This window comes from Dasypus novemcinctus, chromosome 9, assembly GCF_030445035.2.
Source record: "Dasypus novemcinctus isolate mDasNov1 chromosome 9, mDasNov1.1.hap2, whole genome shotgun sequence".
NCBI lineage: Eukaryota > Metazoa > Chordata > Mammalia > Cingulata > Dasypodidae > Dasypus > Dasypus novemcinctus.
In genome coordinates this window covers 122689304-122710888 of record NC_080681.1, presented here as the reverse complement: position 1 = coordinate 122710888, position 21585 = coordinate 122689304, and the positions used below count along the sequence as shown (strand labels likewise).

The following is a 21585-nucleotide window of genomic DNA, read 5'->3' as shown; positions in this document are numbered from 1 at the left end:
TTAGGCGTTGCATGCCAAATCATCTGTGTTGGAGCCACTCAAGTCTGTCACTGTGGAATGAAGGCAGCCATAGACAAGCCCTCCTAAATGAATGGGCGTGCCTGTGTTCCAATAAAACTTTATTTACAAAAAGCAGGCAGTGAGCCAAACTGGGCCACAGGCTAGGCCACAGCGTGCCAAGCCCTGCTCAGAGAATAGACACAACTGGAGCCGCCTTCCAAGCCCTGCCCGAGGAGAGAAGGTACGAGTCTGGGGCCTGCTGGAGCTGGCAAGGAGGGCAGGGCAGGGCTGGGCAACATTCAGGGGCACAGCCCTCAGGAGGCAGCAAGGGCTCACGGCCGGAAGAGGGTGGTGACAAAGAAGGGCATGAGCTGGCATGGGGAACGGACGTCCAGGGGCCTGCTCCCACTCCCGGCCTCCCCAGAGCCTCTTTGACTGTGGATGATACAAAGGGGTGGAGGTGTCCAGCTCTTCAAATTCTAGGGCTCTCGCATCCAGGAGAGGCGTGAGGCTGTGGCTAAGAGAGGAGGGCAGTCGGGGGGCAGAGGGGCCAGGCCAAGCAGAGGGGAGCCCCGAGAGACGCCGGGGAGGAGACAGGCGAGCAGAGCGGCTTGAGCGGGGCTGTAACCAGGGCGGTGCTGGCGGCAAAGGGAGGAATCTACCGGCCCCAGCGAGCGCGCCGGGCGCGGGCCGGGCCTGCCCTACACCGGGCCGCCTCTGATCACGTTTTCAGGGCCACTGCCCGCCGGCGCAGACAATGCTGGGGGGAGCCTTTGAAGTCCGAAAGAGATGCCGCGGTGGGAGCCAGGCACGCCGCCCCCCGTCCCCCGTCCTCCTGGGGGGAGGGGGCCGTGAGACAAAACCTGGAGCCGGTCGCAGCCGGCCCGAAACGCGTGAGACAAAGGGAAAACAAACAGGTTTGGAGCCCGGCGCGCGGTGCTGTGTCTGGCCCCCGCCCCGCGAGCGGGGATGATGGATGGCTGCAGCCCGCCGCCTCGCCCGCCGGGCAGGCCCCGCTATTTACATAACACTGGCGTTCCACCGGTCACCTCTGACATAGCGCGGCCTGGGGTCGGAGGCCCGGTGGCCCCTCCGTTCCTGGCACCGCTGGGGGGACCGCGGCGGCCTGTGAAGGCCCGGCTGGGCCCGGCAGACCCGGGAGCCCGGCCTCCGGCCTCGGGAGAGCTCGGGGCCTGCGCTCAGAGTCCGGGCCCGCCGCCTCTCAAGGAGGAAGGAGGGGCCGCCCGGAGAGGAGCTGGGCTGGAGTTCTAGGGCTTTCAAGCAGTGCTTCTGGGGCGGCCCGGGGCTGGAGGGCCAGGGGCGGAGGGCCCGGGGCGGAGGGCCGGGAGCGGACGGCACTGGCAGCTGGGCCTGTGTCCGCTCTGTCCGGCCTCTGGCACACAGAGGCCCCTTTGGCCCCAGGCTTCCCTGAACACTGTCCTCACCCAGAGTCACACTCTGCGGCTCCTCGGCCCACTTCCCGCCTAACAGCCAGACCACGCCAGGTGCTCCTGCCGGAGCCCGAGGGGCTGCGGGGTTCCAGTTTTCTGTCCCCACTTCCCCCTTCCTTCCTTGAGTGCTTGGCACAGCCAGACCCAGGCGAGGTAGCATCTGTGCCAGGCACGTGATCCTCAGTGGGGGCGGGACACCGGCTCAGGCCTTACCTTGTGTGGGGTCCTAGGGGCTCCTCTTGTACACCTGGGGGCGTCACTTCATCCTGGGGGGGCAGAGAGGAGCACGTTAGCCCAGGAGGTTTCAAGAGAGGAGGCCCAAGGCTCCCCACGGCGCGCCCTCCACCCCGACACCCCACAGGCAGAAGGCCGAGGCTCCAGGGCTGACCAAGGGGGCCCCAAAACCCCTGACTGGGGTCTGTTTAAGTACATGGCAGGGTCGGAGAAGAATTCCCAAAGGGCTGGGGCTGAGCGCAGTGGAAAGATGGCTGTCGGGATGCCCCAGCTGAAGAGCAGGAAGTCGGCCCAGGCTAGGCTCCCCGCCGTGGAGGCAGAGCCGGGCGTTCTGGTGAGGGGAGCTGGTTTGGGGGCTGACCTGCTCTAGCAGGAGCCTCTGAGGCAGTGCAGCGGCTGAGCAGGGGTCCCTGTGGGCAATGGCAGACAGAATACACAGCAGCCCCTCCCGTTACTCTCTTCCTCTGACCCCTGGAAATAAAAATGGCAAATACCAAGCTATTAGGTATAGCAAGGGGGTGACAGAGGGCCAAGGATGGACCAGGGGCCAGAGGCCCGAGAAGCCGCGACTCCACAGGAGTGGGCCACCCAGCTGCACGCTCCACCAGGGCCCTACCAACGAGTCACAAGAACCCAGACTGGGGTCCCGGCAAGAAGAGGGAGACTGAGCCCATGGGGTCGGGGGTCTTGAGCCAGCGCACAACTCGGCCCGGCCTGCCCATTTCCAAGGCCTGATGCCCAGGGAGTGAGTCTGGGGAGCCGGGTTCAATGGGACAGCCTCCTTACGTGGAGAGGAAGTGCAAGGAGAGGAAGCACCGCTGGCTGCCCACCTGCCCTGGCCTCAGGGCTCTCCCTGGGTTCCAGGGTGGGGTGGGGGGTGTTGTGTTTATTCTGTTTTTCCTCCTCTCTCCCTCATCTGTGGCTTCTCAATGATGCAAGAGGAATAACGCCACTTGCCTTAGGCTGTGTAATCCCCAAATCAGATTGGGGGGATTGCAGGCGGGGAGGTGACCTTGGACCGGGCTCTGGGAATACTACTGGGTCCCACTGCCCGCTCTCAGGCTCCCAGGACAGATTCAGACGGATAACGCTAATTGTAGTTGACGTGTCCTCGTAAGGAGGACTCAGTCCCCTGCTGGCTCTCGCTGCCTTCGCTGGGCTGCCCGGCCCAGGGTGCCCACCAGGGCCAAGCCCCCCTGTTGGACTCAGGGCTGTGGAAGGGCTTGGGGTGCAATGGGTGTTGAGCGGGGAAGGGTTGCCCATGGGCTTCCACGTGTCCAGCCGACGGTCCCGTCTGCCCAGCTGACCCCGCTGGTGGGAGGTGGGGGGTCCTGCGGGTGGCTGGGAGAGCTGCTGAACTAGGGGGCAGCAGAGAGGAAGCGGGGTGGGTAGGCCAGCAGAGTCTGAAAGGGAGGAGCTGGAGTCCAGAGGAGAGCGGGGCAACGTGGGAGAGCAGCAGAGCGGGGACACGGGGGCGCGGGACGAGAGCCAGGGGCATGGCTGGGAGGTGCCGGGTGGGCTCGGCTGTCACGGGCACTCAGAGCCCAGGTCCCAGGCAGCCAGCCCCGGGCGCGTCGCCGCCCCATCCGCCCCACTCTCGCCTGCCTTGGATCTCTTGAGGAGCCCCGGCCAGCATCCTTGAGCCCCGAAAGCCCCCCAACTCCAGTATCTCCCTTCTACCACCTTTTTCTCCCCTCTCATCCTCCCCAGCAACTGTGCATTTATTAATTCATGAGGCACTAATTAGTTCTTTGTTTAATTTTGTGTTAAACAGACTGACCGGAATGATAACGACTTGCAGTGCGGTGTTGCTGTCCCCAACCACCCCTGTTTTCTGACAACAAGGGAGAGCGGGAGACCGGAGCGCTGAACCCAAATCCCTCAGCAGTTGCACTTCATTAAGTCAAAATGTGACAAGAAGCTTAGAGAGCAACTTGCAGATCTGATCACACAGAACAAGAGGGGAGGAAACTTTCTAGGAGTTGGCTGGGGTGGAGGAGGAGGCTGGGTAAGGGCAGAGACGCCCACCGCCCGGGGACCGGACAGGCCCCGGGGCCCCGTCCTGCACCTGCCAGGGCAGGCGGCCGGGCTGCCGGGAGCAGGGGGCAGTGTCTGGGTGGGTCTGGGGTGCTGGGTGGCTTCTGGAACCCCCGCGGGGCCCTGGGAAGTACCCGGCGGTGCAGCTTTGTCTCTTTTTATGTGTCCAGGCCATCTTCTCCTGTCCCACTGCCCCTTGCTGTCCCTTAGGTCTGCTCTGGCCTGTGTGAGTGAGCGAACGGGCAGACCAGAGGCCTAGGAGTGAAGTGGAATGCTGCTGCACTTGAGAAAGGATTCTACAAGGCCAAGGGCAACGTAGAGCAGCTGGGACAACCCAGGGGAGAGCAGGGGCTCCTAAACTCAAGGAGGCCAAAGTGAAGTGAAGCCACGCCTAGCGAAGGAGAGAGAAAGAAACGCTCTTTCTTTCTACCTCTAAGGGCTCTGGGATCGTGGCAGAGAGTGCCCAAGAAACGCCACCGTCCCACCCTCTGCCATCCATCCAGCCGTCTGTTCATCCTTTCAGCGTTCCTCACCTTACATCTTCTGACCAGAACACTGGGAACCCAAAAGGTCCAGAGTTCTGTGCAGAAGGTACCCCGCCCTGGAGCGCCACAGCGGGGCTGAGGGTAGGCAGGCCGTGGCGCTAGCCGTGACATCGGCCTTGTACGCCCCTCCCTCCTGTCCATGGGAAAAGGCAGGCCCTTGTCCCCATAGACACCAAGCTACCAGCCCCATCAGCCTACGGCACACCTGAGGACGGGGCCGCGTCAAAATCAAAGCCAGCCTAAAGGCAGTGCAGCTGCCCCCCTCCGCCCAGCCTTCACCTCCAAAGAGGCAGACAGGGTCTTCCACACGGAGAGCAGGGAAGGGGTGTGAGGTGGAGAGAGGCACACGGAGAACCGAGTTGACAAGGGTGTCTCGTAGCCCCCAGCCCCAGGAGGAAGGGTGTGAAGGTTCCGTGGCCTTCTTCCCATTGGCCGCTGCACCCGTCCAGGTGTGGCCTGACCCTCCCTCCGAGAGCCCGCCCAGCTGGCCGGCCAGCCAAGGCAGGGAGTGGCCGGGGATGGCCTGGCCTGCGCCCACATGCAGGGGTCTCCCACCCGGGCCTGGCAGCCCTGGGCTGGCTTCTGCTAATTTGCTGTCAGGCTGCCTAAGCAAACCAATTAAAACTAATCATTAATTATAAAAGAGAACGGGAAGAGCAGGAGAGAGAGGAGAGGGTGAAAGGCAGAGGTGGGGAGGTGGAAGAGAGCGGGCTGGAGAGGGAAGGGCCGGCGCACTCCCGGGGGCCGCCGGGGGAGCGTGGTGCGGGGCCCAGGGCTGGGCAGGGCCACCGGCGCCTCCAGGCCCAAGAAGGAAGTCGAGGGGTGGAGGGGACCGCCAGGAGAGCGGCAAGGGGAGAGCAAGGGCCGGGGAGGCAGGCCCAGCGTACCCGGGACCTGAAGAGGCCGCATCCGTGCGTGGTCCCCTCGGGCTGGAGCCAGCGCCTCTCCAGGGCCCGGCTCGGCGGCGTCTCACCCGCGCCGCCCCAGCTCCATATTTATGAGGCTTGGCTGATTATGCAGCACCAGGCCAGGCGCCCCAGCCCCACGCTCCTACCTGCTCCCCAACCCTCTCAGGCCACGGAGGCTCCGGGCAGCTGTCGGGGCCGCCCGTCGACCCCCCAACGGTGTCTCCTTCCCCTCCCCCCGGTTTTGTTGTCGGCCCCCATCCTCACAACCTCTCCCGGGCTCTGGCCCTTTCACAGGGGCTGCGCGATGTCAGCCCGAGGAGGGGGGCAGGGCAGACAACAAGGGGCAGCGTCATGGAAACGGGCACTTTCCCGGAGAAATATTCTGTTTGGCCTCCTTCCTGCATTGAGGAGCTGTCAGGAGCCTGAGTGAGAGTCACACTACCCCGGGACCAGGCGTGACAAAACCTATTTTCTGCCTCAAATTTGATTGATTAAAAAACTTTTTAGGAAAACCACGTTAAAAGAGTGGAAAAAAAAGAGAGAGAGAGAGAGGGAGGGAGGGAAGGAAGAAGAAAAAGAGGGGAAAAGAAAGAAAGAGAGAATAGAACATAGAATGGGCTCCGGACGAGCGCTGGGAGGGAAAGGCCCCAGGCAGGGGCCAGCACGGAACCCGGCCGTGATGCCTGAGGACGTGTGTCCCGGCAGCTACAGCATAACCAGGCCAAGCGGAAAGGTCACAGGAAGCGCGGAACTTTCACACAATCCAGCAGGTGCCAGGGGCTGGCCGGAGGCGCAGCCCGAGTGGGGCTGTTTGGCCGCCTGGGAAATGAGTCCAGCCCCCAAGGCAGAGAGAGAGCAGGTGGGGTGCCCAGCCAGCACCAGGAGTTGGGGGTCAACTCTGCATTAGCTCTGGTTTGGGGTTGGCCAGAATCCTGAAAACTCTGTTCAGGGTCAAGAGGCAGAAGATGGGTTTTCCCACCTTTTTCTCTCCAAAGCCCTGGCTCAAGAAATGCTTTTACTAAATTAAACAAAACAACACACACACACACACACGCAACAGGAAAGTATCTAGCGTGACCCTCTTTCCTGCAGCAGGCAAAGCCCTGCTGGTTCACCACCAGCTTCGGGCCTTCTCTTGCCCTTTCTGCTTCTGAACTGGCCCACTCAGACCCTCAGTTTCTTTGTTGGATGCTGCCCTGTTTGTCCCCATGTCTGGGCCATCCTCTCTTTCCCCATTTCAGAGACAGATTCAAAGCCAAGCTGCCAGGACCGGGGAACTCAACAGTGACCTTGCCTGTTTCTTTCAGGGCTGCAAGAGGAGGGCCGGGCCTCCCACACCTCCCAAAACCCCTCCGGGGGAAGAAAGTCTTCCACTTCCCGGTGGGCCAGCCCGGCCCATGCACGGATGCCCCTGGTCTTCCTGGGTGCGACCCACCCCTCCCCAGGAGAAGGCTCCACATTGGTGGCCTCGTTCCTCTCTTTCCGAGGGCCTCAAAGGTCAAGGGGTGGTGTCGTCCTGGCCCAGGACTCAGCAAGGAGCTTCCTCCGGGGTGCCGGGGGGAGGCGCTTGGCAGCGCCCGGTCCAGCCCTTGCCAGCTCAGGCCTCCACGCGGCGAGGCCATTCCTCTGAACAGATGCCCAGGGAGACCACACCTCCTGCAGGCCTTCCCCCAGCCCCTCAGCCAGGTAAACCGACCCCGAGGCCGCGCCCCATCTCTGTTCCATGGCTGTCAGTGGGTATTTACTGGGCACGCTCTGCGTGCGCGACGCTGCATTTTGCATGAGGAAGAGAACCCAGAAGACAGCCGTCGGGAGCGCGGGCAGGGCGGCGGGCCTCGGGTTGGGACCCTGCCTCTGCGCCGACTGCCGGGGGTCTGGATGTCACCCTCTCCGCGCCCCAGCTTCTTCACCCGAGTCCCTCCTTCCGAGGTGGTTTGGATTTGAGCCCCGACTGCGCGCTGGATACTGCCCGGGGCCTCGAGACAGTGGTGAACTGCGGACGAGGGGGCACGGGGCTCCCACCTGCGAGGAAGCCGGCTCAGCACCGAGTAAGCGCTCAGTGAACAGTATCTGGGGGCAGCTTCCGGGGTCCCTGCCTTGAAGAAGTTGGGGAGAGAAGAAAGCTAAGGCCTTGCAGAAGTGCAATGCAGGCGTGAGAGGGAGAAGGTGAGTCACCATCGTTCCAATGAGCCCCCTTGCCCCCAATCTTAAAGAACGCCCTGAATACTGCCCGTGTGTTCCTAGGCCTCCAAATACATGCTTTGGGACTGCAGAGGGACAAGATGACGTGGAGAGGCTCGGGGTGGTTCCGGGGAAGGGGCCTCCCTCAGGAAATCCCACTCGCCGGCCTGTAGTTCTGCGCCCGCTCGTTGTACCGCACCCCCCCTCCAATCAGAGCTGCGTTTCTGCTCGCGCACCCCGAGGCCCAGCCCCAGCCACCTCTCTGCGAGCTCCCCAGATCACTTCGGCTGCCGCCTGGTGTCCTAGTTCAAGCTGCTGTGCTCTGGCCGCAGAAGGAGGGTCTGAGGGCGTGACTTCCCCTGCATGGCGCTCCCCGAGCTGGGGGTGTCCAGCCTGGCCTGGAAAGCTGAGGCGAAGCAGGCAGCCGCGCGCCGGGCCCGAGGGGGCACCCCCAGCCTCCCAGCCGCACCCCCGCCAGCTCCTGCATGCGTGTGCACACAGACACCCCTGCCTTGGCCCAGGAACTGTCAGGAGATCAACAAACAAAAGCTGCTTCTTGACAGGGAGTCATTTATATTTTAGCTTCGTTCCATTATCCTAACGAATCCTTCATCAGCAGATGCAATATTAACAGCAGAAAATCAGCTCATTACATCCGGGGGGATTTCATCAAGATGGCAATCATGTCGGCAGCTCCCCAAGCCTTCCAGAGGCCAGCGCGGCTGTTATTTATTTATTTTGTTACTTATTTATTTAATTTTGGGGGGTTCTTTTCACATAATTGCGCGGCATCTCAGATCTTTAATAAATAATTTGTAGGTCCTGAACTGCAGACAGCTTTGCTCTCTGCCACGAGCGCCTGCATTAGCCAAAATATTTACCAATATTTAGAAGTCATTAGAACCAGGAAGGAAGTGGGGAGGGGGTGCCCTGCTCCTCTGGAAACAGCCTGCTTTGGGGCCACGGGGCTTGGCCCTCACGCTAGAGCTCCAACCCCACTTCTTCGTCCAGCGGTAGCTGTTTTGGAGGGAAAGTTCCGGGAAGGCAGGCCCGATTCTGCCTTATTAGGGACGCGTGCCCAGGGGCTCTTAGGGAGATGAGGCCATTGCTAAGGTGCTGCGGAGCTCCCCGAGGCTGGCGGGGCGCTGGGTGGTGGAGAGCACCCACTGGGGGCCTGAGCTGGAACTGCCCCACTGGGTGGTGCTGCCCGGCCCTGCCCAGTGCCGGGTACTCAGCAAAGGAAACCTTTGCCTGCTCCCTCCAGCTGCCAAGAGGAATAAAAGTCTCTCTCATTTTCCCATGGAGGTGCCTCCAAGTTCAAGGTGGGAAAACTGTATCCAGTCCAGGAGGCAGCCTGGTTCCATTTTACAGATGAGGAAACTGAGGCCCCACAAATCTAAGTGCTCCACCCAAGTGCAGCCAGGAAAGGGCAGGGACCCAGGATTCAGAGGTGGGCGCGCTGAGCCTGCTCTTTGCAGGCCCGGGGCCTTCCAGCGACACTGCCGGGCCCTCCCAAGGCTCCTGGCTCGGACCCGTGCGGCTGGAGTGGCCACTGGGGCGGCTGCCCCCCCCGCCCCCGCACTGGGCTGGCCATGCTTTCATGGGTTTTTCCCAGCGGGGGCTGGATTCCTGCCCAGCCAGGAATGTGCTCCCAGGATGTCAATTCTAATCTCCCCGGCGCTCTGACAGAATTAAGCTCCAGTTTGTCCGACAACATCCCAAAGTTTCAGAAATCCAGGGCAGACTCTCTAATCAGGCTGCAGGACAAAGGTCCGGCCTGACCCTGTCACTTCCACTTACTCCTCCTGTCTGTCTCGGGGCCGTGGCCTTTCTGCAGCGCCCTCCACCCTCTGCCCCCTCCCCTGGCAGCTCAGCCCCCGCCCTCTCCGCCAGGCTGCTGCTTCTCCGCCCAGCGTTTCCCCTCCCTAGGCAGCTGGGCTAATCCTGCTCCTCCACTATCTAAAGCTGAGGAATTCCTATGAGCCTGACCTGCCGCCAGCGGCCGGCCCACGGGTCTAACCTGGCTCAGGCTCCCTTCCGTTAACAGACGGTAGAGGGAAACAGGCAAGCACAGGCGTGGCCTCTCCTGGGCCCCCAGCACAGGTGACTCAGCCCGCGGCTACTCTCAAGCGCTGCTACCCTGGCCTGCAACTGGCCTGACGCTGGGCTGCCCCGAAGCCTCCTCTGGCCTTGCCCGGCCTCCATCCTCCTGTTTGAGGGGTCAGCTTCTGGCCCTGGAAAGTCTTGGCCCTCAGCCACCTGTGGGGACTCCTGTGTGGGCAGAGACCTCTCCTCTTCAACCAACTCCACGTGTCACCAAGAGGAACCCTGGCTGTACAGCCCTAGAAGCAGCCTCGAACCTGGGCAAGGGCCCCAGGCCCCGGGCTCTGCTGCACGGTGGGGCCATCTCTAAGGGCGTGAGGCAGCCGGGTAGCTGAGCCAGGAGCAGGGCTCCCTGCAGCCTCCCAATCCCGGGAGCCGGAGAAGCAAAGAAGCCTCCTGCTCTGTTGCCACACCACCAAACTCACGCCCCTCCTAAGTGGCTCTCCTTCCAACCCTGAGCTCCGAGACTCGCCTGCCTTTCCAGACAAAGTCAGATGCACAAGCTGGCTGCAAGGGGCAAAAACTGGACGGCACATAAAAAGAGGCACAGCGGGGGCTGCAGCCGGGCCGCGGCTGAAAGCTGGTTTGCTCCCATCAACAGGTGTGGGGGGAGAGGGGGCAGAGGGATGGGGGTGTGGTCAGGAGGAGCATGGGGTAGGGCTGTCTCGAGCCTGTGCACAGACCAGAAGGGAAGGGGCTCCCCAGGGGACAGCAGCGCTCCCCAAGAGAAAGCAGGGGCAGGGCTGCCAACAGGAGCGAGAGAGAAGGTCCCAGGAGGAAGGCACAGGGAAGCAGAAATGCCGGCGCTCTGTTTGGTGGACCTCCCCGAAGGCATGAGAAATCTGGACTGGCCAAGGCAGAGGGCTCCCCGAGAGCTGCCCAACTGGCAGGTAGCACAGAAAATTCTGGAATGCTGCAGGTAGGCAGGACTACGCCCCAGCTCCTCTGGCTCTCCCCCTGCTGCCCATCCCCAGCTTCCTCAACCAGCCTGGGGACCCCCTTTCTCAGAGCTGCAACAGAGGGCAGCTCCTCAGTCCCCAGGCCAGTCTCTTCCACTTTCCAACAAAGGTCTCCCCCTGTCCGAAAGCTGCCCCGACCCCCAGCACAGTCGGGGTGGGCCTTAGGGTCCACCTGGTGGGTGGGCTGGGGGCGGGGAGGGGGAAGGAGAGGAGATGAAAGCGGCCAGCGGCCAGGGAGGAGGCCCTGGGGGGCATGTCTCTCTAGGCAGCCCTTTCTCTGGAGGAGTGGGGACAATTACAGTATTTACACCTACAAATAGACAAACCTACAAAGGCACTGAGTGGAGAGTGGAAAAGGCCGTCCGTGGCACTTACGCCGAAAGACACTGCAGTTCCCACCGAGCCCACCAGCCCCACCCCAGCTGGGGTGACTCCACAGTTCCCCCAAACTTCCAGCTTTGCCCCTCTGTCTGCCTTGTCTTTCCTCCCTGGCCGCCCTGGGGTGTTGGTGAGTTGTTAATTTTTTTCTTCCTTTTTTGCCATTTATCAGCAGATTGTGTGGAGCTGAGTGGTGTGAGCCTCGCCCTGCTAAATAAAGCTTTGGTATTTCTGATAAAGCCATCAAATTCCTTATCACACTGACACAAAGTGCATTTAAAGAGACAGACGCCCTGTCCCTCCGTCCCCACCAGCCACTACCCCCTCCACTCAGTTCAGATTTCCAGCTGCTCAGGAACTTCTGGATCTGACACCATATACGGCATCTGAGGATGTGGATGGGGGGAGGGGTGGAAAACCGGGGGCCCGGGCTGTCCGTTCTACTCCCACCCACCCACGGCGGTGCTGCCCAGCGCCCTGGACCAGGGCCCCGGGGTCACAGGGTGCGGCTTGGTGCTTCCTGACTTAACCGTGGAACCAGAAGGGCAGCTATCAATAGAAACGTCCAGTGACAGGGGATGTCCTCGTAAACAGGACAACCTGCGTGGGGACAATGGCCTGCAGAAGGAGAAGGAGCCCCGGGTGAGCGGGTGGGCCTGCTGAGAGAGGTCAGCGCCCGTGAGTGTGTCTGGGTGCCTCAACCACAGCAGGCCCGAAGCGGGTGCAGGGACGGGCCCGGTGAGGGGTGGCCGCGGAGCTGGTCAGCACTCATGTCAGGCGTGCCCACTGGCCACGGGCTCAGCAAAGCCCTGACTCCTCACACAGCCCCAGGTGGTCAGGGCAACCGTCACCCCATTTGACAGATGAAGAAACTGAGGCTCACCCAAGGCCAGCGAGAGGCCTGGCAACAGTCAGCCAGGCTTGCCGACAGCTGTGCCCGGCGGAAGATGCCCTTCCCTAATCGATCACGGGGTTTACTTCCCGACTGAGCTCCCACCCGCCGCCCCACAAAGACCCCACAAAGACAGGCCTGCCCCTCTCCTGGGGCCCCTCCTACCTCCCCAGTCCCGGCTCAGCAGCCCGGGCCCTGCGCCTACACACAGCCTGTTGGTTAAAGAATCAAATTTATTATTTTTAATTATTTTGATTTATCAAAGCAGCAGCTACAATCATATTAAACCAACTTGGCTTCTTGGCATTTAACAGATACAGCTGCCACAGGACTCCCCAGACTCCATAAAACACCCAGCCTGTCCACCTGCTCCCCAAGGAGGGCACCCAAGGCACCTTCTCCAAGGACCCAAGCGTGAGGACCCCTGCCCCTGCCCTTGCAGAAGCGGCCGGCTGTGGCCGCTGAGGGCAAAGCTGCCAGGTGCCCTTGGAAAAAGTCACCTCTGCTCCCCAGCCCCAGAGAACTCACACAGGGACCCACTTCCCCGGGTAGTGGGGGGCAGCCCCTCCGCTGCCATCTGCAGGGTCCCCCGTTATCCCAGGCCTGCTGCGACTGGGCACTCAACAGAGGTGAGCCAAATACTCCTCACAAGCCCTGCCTGGAGGAGGAGATGTTGTCCCCTTTGTGTAAGAAAAGCAATGAGGTCATCCGGCCGAGGCAGACAGCTCATAAAGACAAGGTCAGAGGGAAGCGATGTGGTTCAAGTGATGGAGCTTCCACCTACCATATGGGGGGACCTGGGTTCAATTCCGGGGGCCTCTTGGTGAAAAAGAAGAAGAGAAAGCATGCCTGCACGGTGAGCCGGTGCCCATGCAAGTGCCTACATGGTGAACCAGTGCCTGCATGAGTGCCCGCGCAAGTGCCCGCGTGCTAAGCCAGTGCCCCGCGTGACAGAAACCAGGAACCAAGGTGGCATAATTGACAGGGAACCTCTCTACCCATCAGAGGTCTCCAGGATCGAATCCCAGTGAATCCTAGAGGAGAGAAAATGAGAAGAGAAGACAACACAGACAGCAAAAACAGCAGGGCAGAAGAAGGGGAAGGGGGGAAATAAATAATCTTAAAAAAAACAAAAAACAAAAAACACAGAAATCAAGGTCAGACCAGAAAAAGCCAAAGTAGATACAACCCTAGGTGCTGGTTCTCCTGAAGGCTACAGAGATCCACAGGGTACACAGTCATGGCAGATGGATTTGGAGCTCTGTGCCATGTCAGAGGGCCTTACTTCGGAATTTGTGTTCCTGAGTGTGATGGAGCTGGACTCAGATGTGACTTTTCTACACATGCCTCTTCTGTCACTTTTACTGAACCTGTGGTTGGTGCTAGGGATGGTCCATGCTCAGGAAACTTGAATCTCTGGACTGCCCATGTGCCAGCTGGGCCCTGAGCCTCAGCAGAGCGGCGACTCCTACTCTCTGGTTCATTGGTCTTACACAGGTTAGGTAACAGGGAGGTGAAGATGGTCAACCACCACACCAGGGAATCGAGTGCCTACATCTGTAAGCAGAGGAATTGCACCCATCATCAAAGAGAAATCTAAGCCCCCTCTTGATCTAGAGGTGGAGAGGACATCACCATCCCAGGTCCACAGAATGGAGGAATAAAATATGGACTAGAGTGGACTTACTGATATTCTACTATAAAACTATTGTGACAAGTAATTGAAGAAATTTTAGCATTGAGGTGGAAAAAGTGGCCACAGTAGTTGTTGAGGGCAGGGAGAGGGTAGAGATGTGATGTAGGGGCATTTTTGGGATTTTGAGTTGTCCTAAATGATACTGCAGGGCCAGATGCTGGACTTTATATATGCTGCCGTAACCCACTGAACGTACTGGGGGATAGTGCGAACTGCAGGATAAACTATTATCTGTGTGGTACAGCAGTGCCCCAAAATGTGTTCACCGAGTGCAATGAATGTGCCACAATGATGGAGGCGGTTGTTGGTTTGGGAAGAGTAGGCTGGGGGAATGGGGGGGTATACGGAAACCTCTTATATTTTTTAGTGTAACATTTTTTATGTGAAGTATATATCTTCAAAAAAATATAATTGACAAAAATGATGTGGTGGGGGGTGGGGAGTGGTTTATATGGGAAAAATATATATATATAAAAAATGTAAAAAAAAAAAAAAAAGAAATTGAGGTCAGAAGCCACATTGGTTCCGTGTGAACGGAAAACTCTCGCTGCTCCGTCGCACGCTGCCTTCCCTTTGGATCTGGCAGCAGTGTCCCGCCCAAGCACCGCGGTTAGTGGAACGGAGGGAGGCAACAGAAAAGCAAGGGCCCTGGAGTTAAAGGCGAAGACCCAAGGCCGCACTTGGAACCCGGGCACTGGGCAGCAGGGATCCTCGGGAGTCAGCACCAAACCAACCGATTGCCGCAGGACACCAGGACGCGCCAGAGCACGAGGAGAGGCTGGGACGCCTGTGCGGAGCACGGGGGCAGAGTCGGCGGGGTCACTGCTCACCGCGTGCCCTCAGGTACCAACCGACCCAGGAGCCTGGGAGCCTGGCACAGCAAGGGAGACCCAGCAAGGCCAGGTCATCAGAATCCAAGCAGAGCCGCCCTGGGGACCCTCACAGGCCTGGCACGGGCTCCAGGGCCCGCAGAGCCCAGAGGCAGCTCCAGGCTCTCAGGGGAAGCATGGTCTGGTGAGCACAGCCAGGGCCGCTCAGTGGGGCAGGGAAGAGGCAGGCAGCGGTGGAGGGGAGCGTCTCGGGGCCTCCTCTCACCACCCCCCAGTGCAGAGCAGCAGTTCACACACGCACAGAGTAGTTGGGTTATTCACAACGGCCAAAAGGTGGAAGGCACTCGAGTGTCTCAATGGATGAATGGATAAACAAAATGTGGGATCCCCACGCCATGGAATAAGACTCAGCCAGAAAAAGGAATGGAGTTCTGTCATGTGCTATACCAAGGATGAACCTTGAAAACACTATGCTGAGTGAAAGAAAGCAGACACAAAAGGACAAATATTGCATGATGCCACTTACACGAGGCATCCAGAAAAAGCGAATTCATAAAGACAAGATGGATTAGAGGTTACCAAGGGCTGGGGGGAAGAGGGTGGGGAGTCACTGCTAACAGGTCCAGAGTTTCTGCTGGGATGATAAAAAAAGAAACGTGGTGATGTTAATAGTTACACATCAAGATGAATGTACTTAATGCCAATGAACTGGGCATTCAAAAATGGTCAAAATGGTAAATTTTACCTCGATGAAAAAAGGAACTGTTAACATAGCTCAAGTGAGCAGCTATTTATTATAATTAATAATAGTAGTAACAGTCAGCTGGGATTCAAACTAGGGGCCAGACTCCCGCTCACCCTCTGCTCCAGCCCAGGCTGCAAGTTCTGAACTCGAACAAGCAGCCTTGGGCGAGCTATCTGACCTCTCCGAGGTTGACTTTCCTTATCTATAAAATGTGTGCAGTGACAGTGCCTACCTCGAGGGCCGTAGAGGAGTCGGGGAGATAACGAGGGCAAAGCCCTTAGCAAAGTGTCCACACATTTTCCATGTGCAAAAAGTAGCAGATCCTGCCACGACCATCACCACCTCGACCCTTTCTAACCAGGACACGGCACTGGGGATCGAGGCTTTGGAGCTGGCCACAGTCAAGAGACGAGGGATCAGGTTGGATGTTGTTGACCTGCTTCCCTGCCCGTGCTCCCCAAAGAGCTTGCAGGGGGTCAGAAACATCTAGAAGAGGCTATCCCTGCCCAGAAAACTGGGTAAAGCAGAGGACAAGAACTTAGAGTTCAAGGGAGGGGAGAAATCAGTAGAACCTGCGGCAGCAGTCCCATTTGCCTATCAAAAAGTGTTCATTCACTTAGCTTTCAGAGAGGACTCATGCCCTAATAAGGGCCCGGCAGCTTTCTGGGTTATTTCGAGTGTGTGTGATAATGACTCCAGGCTTTGCTTCTGCTGCCCCCAGAAAACTTTCCATCTGGAGAGAGGGAGATTGAGTGGCAAAGTATGAGAAGGGCGTGGGGAGGCCCAAGGTCAAAAAGTGTACAGAAAGCGGGCACAGAGGGATAGCCAAAGGGGAGAAAGAAAAGCAGGGAACTGCAAGAGTGGATTGACCAAGGGACCAGGGTGAGAGAGAGGGTGCAGGGAACTGGGCAGAACAAAACACCAGGTGGGCCCACGCCCACTGCACCGGGAAATGGGTCTCGGCAGGACAGCCAACAGCGCCAGTGGAGGCACCAAAGGGCAAGGCCACGGGGGGCCTGTAACCTGCCCGTCACTCCAGTGGGGTCCCTTCTGCACAGGAGCCCAGCTGGGCCTGGGTGACATCTGATGCCTGGGGGCCCCTGGGCTCCTTGATTTATTTACATATGAATTATCTTTCTGTCCAAGCTTGGCCCATCAACTCCAGACTGCACAGGGTTAACCACAGGTGGAGGGGCTGGCTGGCTGTGCTTGGCTCTACCTCAATTTCTACTGCTCCCATCACCTACCTCCCCCACCCCCTGATCTTAGGAAAAAAACCCCATCAAAATAACTATTTTATGTCTCCAAATATGCAGATCATTTTCTTTAATGAAAGATGCTTGACGTCTCCGATCCAATTAATATGCAAATGCAGGAGAGGATTTATTTGTGACATTCTGTCTGGGTGAGAGAAAACAAAAAAGGCCTGTTAACCAAAACACTAATTGCTGTGACTGATTGTCACATATCATCATTTTCATAGGATCTCCTCCATTCCCAGCTCGCAGGGAGCTCGAAGCCAGGACTCGGCCACGCAGGCATCAAGGAGAAACAGGGCGACGAGCTACCTGCCGGCGGGTTTTCTTGCCATTGGACGGGGCGTCAGGGCCAAGACGGTGGGTCTGGTCCCTTCTAGGCACCTGGCCAGCGTGCCCCTCTTCCTAGGCCGCGGTTCTCTGCCTATGCGCTGGTCCCCAAGGCTGGAAGAGGGTGGCGTGGGTCTCGACTGGGTTTGACAGGCAGCCTCAGCCTGGCCAGCCGACCTGCCTCGCTGGAGGCCACCCTGCTTCTCTGCCACCTGATCCTACCTGCTGGGAAAAGGAGCAGGCCCATACTAAGAAGAGGGAGCCCAAAGCTGCCCCCGGGTTCTCCCGGCTTCTAGCCTCCCTTCTCCGCACTTGCTTCTCCCATTCTATTTTTCACCTCAAGGTCCTCACTGCACTCGTTGAGAAGCCACCTGGGAAATCAAGGCAGAATGTGGTAGTTCCTCCTACCAGGATGTGTGGAAATGTTGGTGGCCAACCGGGCACCCAGTGTGGCTGGGCAGACACCTGTGCCTCGGCCCCAGCACCCGTGAGCCCCACTGAGGCGGGCGGCTCAGCTGCCCTCCCGTCTCCCCGAGCGCAGGCGTGCAGGGCTTGCTCTGCTGGTGGGCTTTGGGGGAGCAGAGCGGGGAGCCAGTGCTGAGGTATCTTTCTTTCCCAAGGGACTGGAAAAGACATGTTTTACGCATCATACTCGGTGAAGGACACTTGAGGCCACGAGGGCAGAAGATTAGCGAGCTCAGCCTTCCTCCCCCCCGCCACCGTGGGGCTGGCGGACAAAGGGGTCTAAGGGGCACCGGACTTGGAAGGCTGATCGCCTACCGTTCAAGCCCCAAGTTCAGGTGCTAGGAAAAGGTCCCTTCCACCTTCCCTTCTACCTGCCAACTTCCTGCTTCGGCCTAGTTCCCGAGGACGGTGAAAACTGCGGATTGGGGAACTGAGCCTCCGCTAGGGGTGCAGTGAGCTGTGGTCTAGCAGGCAGCCAGGAAAGGCGCGGAGGAACCCCAGACGTGAGGGCCGGCCGAGCAGTGGGCCTGGAGTGAGCACCTGTCAACGGCCAGGGCTCCGGCTTCCGGGCCCAGCGCACGGTGGTGGCGGGACAGTGGCACGTCTGGCTGACTCCCCATCTGAGGCATCCCTGTCTCCCGCCACGGCCCAGCTGCCTCCTTCTGGCGACTCGGCCCTGGGCCCCAGGGAGAGCTGGCGCCAAGGCCGCGTGGGGCAGACGCTCTACCCCCAAAAAGGCCTGCCCCCGCACCCCAGGAACAGGCTCGACAGGATGCCATGTGGGGGAGCTTGGAAGCCTTCCGGGAAGAGCGCGGCTTGGCATTGGTCCTGCCGGGAAGAAGGTGAGCAGGGCCTGCCCTGTCTGCTGCTCACCTGACTTGCGCCCACGGTGGCTAAGCACCAATGGCTTGTGCGTGGGTGCAGGCGGGAGGCCCACATCATGGCGCCAGGAGCCCAAGGGGGAAGGGCGGGCGGCCTGGGCGTGGCAGCAGGGTGGCGGGTCAGGACCGCAGTGCCCGAGGTGTGAAGGCCTCGCCCGCCAGTGGGCACGGTGGGTGGCGTGTGAGAGAGATCCTGGGGGCCACCGTCCCCCGGCCCCGATCGCCACCGTGAGCCGAGTGAGAGGGGTCGGGCCTTGCCCACCCTGCGGGTGCTGACAAACACAGCCCCCGCGGGCACCGGGGCGGAGGCCTGGAGGTCGCTGGAGCCGGGATGTGCTCTCGCTGCGGCATGATTTAGAGCCCCTTAAAACCAACCCATCTGGACATTAAAACCTCCCATAAAAACAGAGGAGCAAGCAGCTTTGGCTCTGAGCAGTCTATTAAAGCCAGACGCCTGCCCCCCACCCCACTGCCTACCCTTCCCCCAGCACCCGGCCTGGGAGCAGCACGGGCCCCGCCAGACATGGCAGCCTGCGGTTTGGAAGGCGCGATGAGCAAGGCCCGGTCGGGCTTGAGCAGGTTCCTGGCACCGGGCAGAGGCCCTGAGCTGTGCAGGTGCCCCTGCCATGGCTTAGAGGGGGGCAAGGACCCTGGGGCATCAAATTAGCAGCCTGGTTGGACACTCGCCCCCTCCTACTTCCTTGGCCCTCTCCCCCACGTTCTCCTCCCCCTGGTGCGACTGGGTCCCCTAGGCCCAGAGGCCTAGAAAAGGCATCCACTGGTCGCATTTCCCCCTCACTCCCCCAGAACTCGGATGAGCTGCAGGGAGGTGACAGGAAGGTAAAAGAGGCTTCTGCTTCTATGGCTGGCCTTTGGTCCAGACATCTCAGGAGGGCGCCCCAGTTCAGCATGGTTTTGTTGCATGCGCCCCAACCCCAAAGCCCTCCTTCCTCTGCTCCTTGGGGTTCTTCCAGAGCCCAAACCACGTCAGCACGGGCCAGCCCCAAAGTCATACCCAACCCCTAGCACCTGAGCCTCCAGGGTCACTTCAGGTTCCTGGAGGGGACAAGTCTAGAATCCATTTCCCAATTCCAGGACCTCGGAGCTCTTTCACTATGGAGCACTCTAGAAGGTGCAAGAGGCCACCCCATCTTCGCTGAGAGGGGTGTGAGGCTCACGCCACACCAGCTTTAAAAATATCCCAGCATACGACCTGCAGGGTCAGGGCAAAGGCCACGTGGTCAGAGCTGACTATAAATAGGCAGCAAATCGTCTCGCAGAGCCACAGCCCCCTCCCCACCACCCAGAACCTTTCCGAGGAAATCAAAGTGAACACAACTGTTACCAAGTCACTGCTAAAATATTTACCAGCCTGGCAAAGTGCCAAAGGTGCTTGGCACCGAGTGTTTGCTTATTTACAAGGCTGTTTTAAAGGGTAGAAATCAAAATAAGGTAACCTGAACGATTAAACCGAGGGGGCCAGGTGGCATTGACCAGCTGTCCACTGGCCCAGGCACGAGGGGAGCTAGAAGAGCTTGGAGGGGGTTTCCCCCCAAACAGGCCACAAAAGCGGAATGGGAGCCGAAAGGGCAGTACGTGTTGGAGGGGACTGCGGTGGATGACCAGCCCCCGTCACCAGCTGGGTCCCCAGCACAAGCCCCAAACTTGCCACCCAGCCCCCGAGGACACTGCCTGGGAAGCTCCCCCCAGCCAGAGGCAGGGGGACAGGGCCCTCGCCGCACCCAGGGGAGGGGAGGTGCTCCAGGGTGGGGAGGCGCAGAGGAAAGCAGGCGGGGGGAGGGAGAGTTGGCCGTGATTCCCAGAGGGTGACATAAGGGGGACAGACGAGGGACCTGGGGAAGAGAAGGCATTCAAGTTTTCTCTTCTTCCTCCGTCTTTGAAGTTCCCTTGTGGTTTGAATTTAATTTTGATTTTCTCAACTTTAGCAGATTGAAGTTGAAATAACCTACAAATTACTTAATGTGTTGTAAATCTGGGGGAATTCGGGAGTAATGGGGACCACGTGTTGGCCCGCAGGAAGCCCATGGAGCGGCGGGGAAAGGCGGCACTTGAGCCAGGCAGGTGGCTGTCCTGCCTGGCTGCAAGACTCCCCAGGGGACGCCTGCCCGGGCTCCCCTGGAGGGAGGGGGCTCCCCTGGGGGGCGGGGAGGACTACCGAGCTGGCCAGGGAACCCTGGATGGGCACAGCCTGACCAAGTCGCCGCCCGGGGCAGCCAAGCAGGCCGCGTGCCAGGCGCCTGCCAGGCCCCTCCGCGGAGCCAACGCCGCGCTGGCCTCGCTCCCTGCCCAGGCCAGCCTCCCTCCCTGGCCTCGCGCTGCATGTGTGTGGCTGTCAGCTGAGCTCCCACCTCCCTTCTCCCCCCACCTCCCGCCCTCCCTCTTCAGCAGATTTCTCTCAAGTACTAAGCCATATGGTTCCAGTTAAGCTCCATATTTTTCCTTGTCGATTGAAGAGACACACTTTCCTCTTTGCCAGACAGTTTGCAGATTGCTCTGTTGGCTCAATTTCTTATTGGATTTCTCAAAAAACCTGACATTTTAAATTAATTTACAGCCACAACAAAAAGAGTTCAGAATTTTAATGGTGTTGTAAGTAATTTTTAGGTAATCCACTCCAGATTTTGATATTAACCTTTGAAACTGGAGTTCATTCAGCTACTATGTTACAATACACAGTCAGACTCCAGGCCAGGGGGAGGCCTGGCTGGGTGGGAGGGAGAGGAAGGCTGCTTGGAAGCCCCTTTCTGCCTGGAACCCCAGGGGGCTGGTGCCAGGGGGCCTGGGGATGGACCTGGCCCCGGGAGCGACAGGGGGCAAAGGGGCCTGCTGAATGCTCTGGAAGGACCTGCGGGACTCAGCAGGGGGCAGCATCCTCAGGGTCCAGGGTCTCTGAGAAGCGAGAAGCGTCAGGGCTCCGCCTCAGTGCCCGAGGAAACAGTGATGATAATAGTCATCATGATGACAGCGAGCATTTGCTGAGCGTTCACTATACGTCAGGCGCAGTATTAAGTGCTTTACATACATTATCTCGTTGACTCCTCAAAACCCCCCCACGAGGGAGGTACTATTACTACTACAAATAATAATATTAATTGTTGATGTTTATTGAGGCTTTACCACGTCCCAGACCGAGCTAAGCCCTTTTTATACACTACCTCATTAAATCGTAATGGGAACCCTATAAGAGAGATCTACAGTTCACATCCTCTTCTTACTACAATGAAACGAGGCACACCGAGGTGAAGGGAGGTCCCCCCTTTTGGCTGTTACCGCTACTGCCGTTCTCTGGCTCACCCCCGCCTCTGTTCCTCCTTTCACGAAACTCTCACAAAATACTTGTCGACACCATGCGACCTTCTTCCTGGAGCTAGAGGGAGGTGGAGAAGAGGGGTGGCCCTCCAGGCAGGCCAGGCTGGGGCCCGACGAGGACACCACCTCTTTCCCGAGATACCCAGGCCGAGCTGAAGGCCGCAAGCCAATGCGGACAGAGGAAACCCTGGGCACGGGGACCAGAGCCCTCGCCAGCATCTTTACTAGGCGCTGGCACCGAGCGGCCCCTGCCTGGGTACAGTGCCAGCTTACTACAGCAGCAGATTGGTAGCATTCCTTTCCTTCAGGAGTTTCCCAGGCACCCAGTAAAGGAGATGCAAGGATGGAGCACCAGCCAGAGGCA

At 59.3% G+C, this 21585-nt stretch overlaps 1 protein-coding gene across 2 annotated transcripts in view; it reads right to left on the bottom strand.

Annotated features, from left to right (window-relative positions):
* Positions 1-21585, bottom strand: part of CASZ1 (castor zinc finger 1) — a 145083-nt gene that overhangs the window by 64754 nt on the left and 58744 nt on the right. For both annotated transcript variants that reach the window (XM_071217789.1, XM_071217790.1), the window contains exon 3: positions 1665-1717. The gene's annotated coding sequence lies outside the window, so the exon portion shown is untranslated. The remainder of the gene's footprint in view (positions 1-1664; positions 1718-21585) is intronic.